Here is an 8,791-nt window from a genome sequence, read left to right on the forward strand (position 1 = left end):
GCCCCTGCTTCCTCTCTACTCTCAGTGTGTGTGTGCATGTGTGTGTGTGTGTGTGTAGGGATGTAGAGCAGGCAGCAAAGTGTGACGAGATGTTTCTGGGAAGAAGGCTGGGTGTTGTTTCAACTCGGCTTTGTTGGTACTGGGTCATGTTTCTTAAACAGAGGTACAGGTTCTATTGGTAGTACTCAGGTTGTTTGTGGTGGTGCTCAGAAGAATTGTTGATATTAGTGTTGCAAAAAAACAGTTTTCTACCTTACAGATTTGTTCTGTTTTTGCTTTTCTGTCACACGTTTCTGATCATCATACAATTTGTAATACAAGACAAAGATTACCTGATCAAATACAAATTGCAATGTGTTAAAAGCCATCCAAAATAAATCCCTGTGCCAAATATGAAAAGAATTGGTTATGCATTATTGACTGTTAAAATTGTATTATTTTTCTGAAATCATTGTTGGTTTTACAACAAATGCAAGGAAACACACATTTCAAAAAGCTCAACTTCTGTCTCATTGGTACACAGAATATTTCCTAGAAAAGTCGTCAACCGTGGTTCTTCCATTGGTGCTTCCCTACAAATCGCTTTTATGTCAAGTATCTTCTGGTTGAATCATGAACACTGACCTTAACTGAGGTAGGTGAGGCCTGCTGCATTTTTCCATGTTGTTTTGGGTTCTTTTAAGACCCTCAAAATAATTCTCAAACGTACTCTTGGAATACTTTTGGTTGACTAGCCACTCTGAGAAAGATTCACAGCTGCTTGATGTTTTCCCCAGTTGTAGATAATGACTGATTCGTTGTAATCCCAAACATTCAATTTTATTTTTGAAACCCTTTCCAGACTGACTTTGTCATCTTTCTCATGTGTTCTTGAATTAGTTTACGTTGGCACATGATGTGCTGCTTTTTAAGATCTTTATGCATATTTTATGTTGTTAGAACAACATGAAAGCCTCTGGAAGTCATTTCTTCATTCTGTACATCAGGAAGTCTTCAGGACTGGGTGTGGCTTTGGTGACTTAAAATGAAACTTAATTTGGTCCAGATTGGAGAACCAAGCTTTGGAACTTGCACAAAAAGTTAATCCATTTATTTATCCTTTATATTTATAATGTAGGATTTTTTTTATCATTTCATTAGGGATAAGACTTAACTGGTTGCACTGGAGTCTGCTTGGCAACCATCATTGGCAGATGATGGTGGAGTCTGCAGGTTACTGCAAGAGAAAAGAGTCTTAAAAATCAAATCGGAAATTTCCAATTGGCTTTAAACTTCAAGATTTATTTTGATATGTTTTTTGCTTTTTTTTGACAGGACCTAATGCATGTTCTCATCTTACACACAGAAAACAAAAACCCCACTGAAAAATATGAATAAAAACCCATAAATGTATTTGTGAGAGTTTCATTGGCTTTGTTTAGCAAAACCGATGTAAAAAGTGCAGAATCAGGTTCCTTAGAGGGTATTGCAAGTTTGAAATAGGACCAAAATTCAGACAAGAGTGTTAGAATAAAGTTTTAATGATGAAGATGACAAAGCTTACAGGTTGGGCATGGGCAGAACAAAAACACCAGAGAATCCCTGTACAAAGGAGATCTGATCAATGGGAACCAGGTAAGTCTAATCAGGGGAATGTTGAACAGCTGTCAGCAGAGGGCAAACAGGGAGACTAAGGGAATGAGACTTATTAACCCAGGTGATACACAGGGAGTTGAACTGGACACAAAGACAGTGCAAAACAATAACAAGGTTTTTCTCTACAGTTGTTGAAATCACTTATGCTTACTAACAGATCTTGAAGTAGAAATGGAAAGTCATTAAGTGGGATACAAACTGAAAGAGGAACAAATAAACAGCTTTTCACTGAAGATGTGTCTTGCAGTCATGTCAGTTTTAGATGGTGACAAACTTCCAACTTCATCATTTGGAAGACTTCATGACAGCTGTGTTTGTTTTCCAACTTGGCACTTCAAGAGTGTGACTTTTAAAGAACGAATGAAGCACAAATAAACCACACCCTTTAAATATGCGGCACCAATAAAAAAATAATGTGTTTTTTGCTTTTCTGCTAAAATAATACCAAGGGTTTTGGTGGCTTTCGACATGAAGTTTAAGAAGCACTGATTTTGTGATTTGCAAGCATTAGATTTTTGGAAGTGCATAACAAAGGAAGGAGACAGAAAATAAGAAAAACAAAAATTCAAATAAAGCAAACTAAAAGAACATAAAAAAGAAAGTAAAAGGAAAAGATGTATGCCAAAGTGGTTTAAACAAGAAACATATAAACATAAGGAGTGTATACAGGAAGACGCCCAGAGCAGTTTTTACTCCACACCTGCAATGTTCGCTTTCCAGTCTTCCGGCTGACATTTACAACAATGGAACACATGTATTCTGTTTAAATTTCTCTTGGAGATTCACCTGGACATCGGGGCCGGCTCTTCCTCTCTCCTGCATGTTACAGCTGAGCCAGTAAAAGTACATGGCGTCTCTCAAAATGCCTGGACGCACGTTTTGTTTGTCTCTGGACAGACAAAAAGCAGCCAGCAGTGAGTCATTACTAAGCCCCAGAAGGACACACACAGACACACACACACACACACGCACACACACGCATACACACATACTGTAGCACATGTGCTTCATTGAACAATCACACGAGTTGTTAGGAGGAAAACACCAAGTCTGAGACCTGAAGTGTTTCAGAGTTAACAGCGCATGTTCACAGACTGAAAACTCAGAGATCTAAAACCTGCTCAAATATTTATTGTAGAATAACTTAACCAACTCAATGGCTAAGTTCTGTTGTGTTGGTAAAGAACTTTACCAACACAAATAAATTAAATCAGCTATTAAGTTTTCAGTTTTTATAATTTTTGTTATTGGGAATATATCATATAATTGCAAATGACTTCACTTTCATACTATGATTAGTCTTCTGACACATGCAAATCTACTATGTTGTCTTATTTCCCAAAGAAGAATCACCTAAGTATATACAGTGGTTTGCAAAAGTATTCATACCCCTTAAACTTTTCCATATTTTGTCACATTACAACTAAAAACATAAATATATTTTAGTGTAATTTAATGTGAAAGACAAACACAAACCAGAATACAATTGTGAAATAGAATGACAATTATAGAAAAAAAAATCTGGACAGTGCGGTGTGCAAATTATTCAGCCTCCCTACTTCCCTCAGTACCACCTTTTGCTACAATTACAGCTGCAAGTCATTTAGTGTTTTAGTGTCTACCAGCTTTTCACATCAAGTGACTGAATTTGTTTGTGCATTCTTCTTTGCAAATTCTATAATCGTGTATAATTTTCTGTTTCATCACTTTGTTTACATACAACTTTGTTTTGGTCTTTCAAATTCAATTCCAACGAAATTTATTTATGTTTGTGACAAAATATAGAAAGGTTCAAGGGGAATGAATACTGTTGGAAGCCACTGTAGTTAATAGCAAAAAAAACAAAAACTGGACAGCATATCTGTAAGTAGAATCCTGGTATTTGGGGATTTTGCTTTTATTTATCAAAATACACAAAGAATCCCTGTGTTACAGCAAGGGGGGCGATGAGGGGTACTGCCAGGACATCACGAGGATCAGCACATGGAAACAGGAACTCTGACCCTCAAGGACATTCTTTCACTTGTTTGTTTTCTTCCTCTTTTTTAGATGTTTATGCTGTTCAGGACTAAAATATCTGGTCTTATGCAACGAGAATTGAAAGGAAGAGAGACAGAATTTAGAGTGTCGGCCAAACCCAACTGGACTGTTTATTGCTGAAAAGCTCGATCACATTCTCCATGGACCAAAGTCTGCGGTTCCAGTTAAAGTCGGAGTCGGCATCTGACAGCCCAGCTTTGCAGTGGGTGACAAAAACAGAAGAAAAAACAAAAACATTGGCTGTCTTCTGCCCTCATTTCAGGAGTGCTCAGGCCTCCTGAAATGAGCCAACTTAACAAGGACTGATCCCACCGAGAACACAAAGTGTTTTCTTTTCTCCTGCCCTGTCGAGAATAAAAGGACTAAAGAACAACTTTAACCCAAGAACCATCAGATCAACAGTTCTGAGCACTAAGCCTTTAATCTAGATAAACTCCACAATTATACAAAGACTTTACAATATATCTAAATATTGATACTATTACATAATTACTCAGATACATTTCAAATTGAGTTTATACAATACATTTCAAATTCTAATCAGTATTTGCTTTCAGACATTTCAAAGTCTAAATGAAGCTACATGTTATATTTATTTTGGTACGCGCTGTTAAGCCTAAAATAATTCATATGTCTGGCAAATTTTGATTTAGAATCATCTTAATTCTGCCAAGAAGTTTGTTTCTGATGGGAAAATGAGCAACTGTCAAAATATAATAAAGCAGTGCCATGTTAGCGATCTAACTTTTCTTATAATCACTGGCTTTTTGCCTGATTTCACAGATATTTTCACAGCTTTTCTTTGGTGATAAGCTGTCAGTCTTTAGGAAGGCCTCCTTGCAATCACCCATCAGATAAAAGTTTGGACTGGGGCTCCCCAAAGAATAAATACATTGCAAAAATAAATAATAAAAAATACTTTAAACCTTAAGCTGCAAGGAGTGCCAGTAATTTTCAGCTTAAATTCAATGTCAAAATTACATCAAATTCACCAAATAGCAGCTTGTATGATATATCTAATAAATACTTTTTAAAGCTTATGAACTAAAGTAACACGATTAATAAACACACTTTGAGTTTTTTCTCAGTTTTTACACTTGCCACTTGTAGTAATTAGATCCTCCACCAGAGGGAGTAAGACATTTGTAGTGTTGAAGACCGCAGGTTTCAGAGAATAGTAAGAACTTTACAGCTGTTCTAACCTTTTACAGATTAAATTAAATTGCAACTATTAACTATTAAACATTTTAAAGATTTTATTACATATTTCAACAATTCATCATGTCTGTTTGCTTGTTTTTGTCTTATGTGGAGAAGTCTCATTGCTATTTGCAATCACAAAGGCTTTCAATTGTATCTGTTCCATTTTTTTCCTCATTGCAAGAAGAGATTAATTTGTTAATGTTAACAGTTATGCTACGTTTAAACAGTTATGTTTGACCAACATTTTCTTAATTAAAAAAATAAGATTTTAATGTATTCCAGCGTTCCCAAAATTCTGTAATATTTATCATCTCAGCTGCTAAATTTATGCATCTGATGTTGGCATGAAGTGTAGTAGGAGTCCCTCCAACTGGCCAGATATACAACCGACATCCAGAGTTTTAAGGCATTACTTGAAATGTAACGCAGTGTCAAAATTGTCAGCCAACAAATCTGTTCCAATTGCATCATTGCAAATATTGACATTCCGATGATGACTGGAACTCATAATATTAAGTAGCTCTAAAAGCTCAATTGCAGCTTGAAGCACAGAAAAACTGGAGGACTGTCATCTGAGCATGTGAGTGAAAAAGTATACTTTCATAAAGTCTTGAGAAGAGAACCAGGATCTGGCCCTTTCGTTCCAAACTGCCCAGGTATTTGCCGTTACCAGCGCTGCCAAAAACTTAATTTGAGCCTCCGACTGTAAGTCCTTTCTGCCTAAAGCTGAAGAGTGACGAATCTCCTCAAAATATCCGTCCGTTAAACTGGGATTCTAACATGACTTTACTTTTCCATTGCTACCCATTCCATTAAGTACATGCGATATAAGTCAGTATTGTTTTATTGTAATGTTTTCTTTGCTGAACAAATATCAAAGTACAAGCATCATGTGTCCAACATGCAGCACAAAAACATAGCTGATAGATGGAATGGCCTCATTGTTTGAGGTTTAATCTGGAGAAAAGCTGTTTCTGTTTGTATGCTAGTGAAAACGCTTCCAGATTAGTAGAACTGCTCTGGCTGCTCTACAGGCCTGCACTGAGCAGAATTAGTATTATTTATGACGGCGTTAACTTCTTCTGCTTTGCTGTGAATGTTGTGTAATCTCAGTGCGTTGCTGCCTGTCGTGGCCAGGATTCTCTTGCAAAAGAGATTTTTAAACTCAATGGGATTTTAATGGTGAAATAAAGGTTAAATAATTGAAGTAAAAATATTAACCACATTCTTTGACTTGATTCCTGACATGCGTAACTTTGAGGAGTTGAGATGTACAGTAGTTTCTCTCCAACTCAGAAAAAAGAAAAAAAATTAAACATGGACCAATGAGAAGCAAGCAATCATGATGGACAGTTTGTGCTATGAACAAGGTCTCAATCCCATTAGCAATTGATCAAATTAAAACCTTTCTATCTTTTAGTAATACTATAAATGACCATCGTTAGCATTGGGGTTGGTGACTGAAGCCCTTTTATAAGCCCTTACTGAACCACAGGCTCGCTCCCTTAATATCTTTAATGAGATTATTGGGGTATTTATGTCAGAGATTATGCTAATACATCAAAAGATGGATTTAATATTAAAGCCTGTGCTGTCAATCCGATTCATAAATATATGGATGTTAGGATAATAACAAATTATGGTGACTAAGTTTTACTTTTTATTTGGTCTCTCTGGGAAATATTAGATGTTGAAATCCCATGAGACTGTCTGACCAATGAAGAGCACTAAAGTGTGAGATAAAGTAAATTTTTTTCATCTAAAATTTTCCTTAATTAAGTTTGGAGTTTCTAAAAATATGGTTGTGTGTTTTACAGAGCCGTTAGAAATGCAGGTCCGGACTTTGTGAGGTTTCAAAATGTGCCGCATTATGAAGGATGTATTTTCATCATGTAGTCAGAAAAAGGACAATATTAGATGGGATGTGTGATAAATATAAAGCTTTAAACAATGTTTGTAGGATTTGGGAGATTTTCCTGCCTTTGTTTCAGTGTCGCTGAGGAAACCGTGTGCAAAACACCTGGCGTTATATTTTCCTACTTTTCTGAAAGGAAATTGAAAACGTCCTCAATTTTCATGCGATGTCACCATCAGGACTCCCCAGTTTAATCCACCTATCATCACACTAAGATATAAATACATTTCTGCTTCCTGCTGTTCTGTGTTTCACTCTTAACAGAAGAGCATCCAGTCTGTCATGTGTCTTCTGAAGGATGCAGAAAAACCCACTGATGACTTCAAAGACGACCACAGAATCATTGCACTATCTTCATGGCCTGCTTTTCATGCCCGTTGCATAAGAGCATGTGAAACATGACTGAGCTGGCCAAGAGTTTCTTTAATTTCATAGATGGGCAGCACCAGGGTGCTCGGCTAAAAATTAGCAACACAGAATGACTTGATGGTTTCAGCAATTAGCTGAACACAACAAAACAGCCAGGCCTCTAAATAATATTTCCCACATTCTCAGTGACGATTTAAACACTCCAAATCTACTTCTGAGGGGGAAATAAAGAGTTATTTTATTCAGCTTTTGTAGGATAAGAYTMTATGTTTTTTTTTATACAATACTATGTTAGGAGAGAATCTATATTTCACATAATATTTGTCGACTTTTGCCAATCTGTTAAAAATGAAGTCAGCAAAAGCAGTGCCAAAAACCAGTGGCTGCAGGATTGGGAAGACAACTATGTGAATGCCGCTGACACTGCCAGACAGACAGAGCATGTTTCCATCTCATTTCACCTTCTGCAGGTAATTTGTCCTTCTGGCAACTGGCACGTTCTGGCAAAACTGTGTAAATTGTTCACGCTTCTAATTTGATCTGAACTGGTTTGTTTGTTTATTTAAAAACGTAACAGTCTGAAGTATTTGGGAAAATACTTTAGTCCAGGAAAAAAAAATAAAAAAAATTGAAATTAGAAATGAACAAAGATTGAGTTCTAGCTGGGTCCATATTCTCAAAGAATGTCAAGAATAAAAGTAGCTCCTAGTGAGGTCATTTCAGGAATATTCCTAGAAATCTTTCTTAGATTTTTATCTCGGAAAGATAAAAAAAATGAAATAAAAGATTTTTAAAAATATCCACCAATGTGTCTCTTATATATATATATATATATATATATGTATATAATGTTTTTCTCTCAGACCAGTTTTAAAGAGCAAACCCATATTTTCTTTTGCTTTACTTCTCATTCTTCCTGACTCTCTGCTGATCCTGTACATATGTTCATTTTAAGCTCTCCCCTCTGATGGGAGCCTCCTCCTATTGTTCAGAGGCTCAGTCCCTGCAGACTCAACCCAATTCACAAAGCAAATGTAAGTACTTCACAAGCAGAAAACCATGCATACCTAATCTTGAACATATTCTCTCTGAACTCAGGAAGTTAGACAACATGTCAACATTTTACGATACGCTGGAGAATTGCACCTCGGAGGAGAATACTTAAATACCTAAATTCATTGTTCTCTAAGCGATTCTGCTTCTTCGTCCTCAGCTTCATTATGTCCTCTTTTTGAAAAGGGCAAACTCTGCAGGCATGCTACTAGCCCTAATTGGCTCTGATTGGGAGACATCTTGAAGTGATTTATTCTCAAGGACGAGAGGACTGTGAAAGCTCAGGGTGTAAAGGGTTTTGAATCACAACCCAAGGATTTTTAATCCCTTCTCCACATTTTCTTTCAACACGTGTTCATCTCGATGCAGAAGAAAGCACACACACACGGGATGGAGGCCAGATTGTATAATACTTCAAAAAGCATATCACAGCTGGTATTTCATCTTCATGCATTTGATAGACCGTGTACTCTTACATTCAGGAAATATGTCAGACTAAACCGTATCGTATCTGAATGCCATGTTACAGTCAACTTCAGTATATCATTTACTGGCCTTTAATGTGTTACACCAACA

Source organism: Poecilia reticulata, linkage group LG7 (genome assembly GCF_000633615.1).
Source record: "Poecilia reticulata strain Guanapo linkage group LG7, Guppy_female_1.0+MT, whole genome shotgun sequence".
NCBI lineage: Eukaryota > Metazoa > Chordata > Actinopteri > Cyprinodontiformes > Poeciliidae > Poecilia > Poecilia reticulata.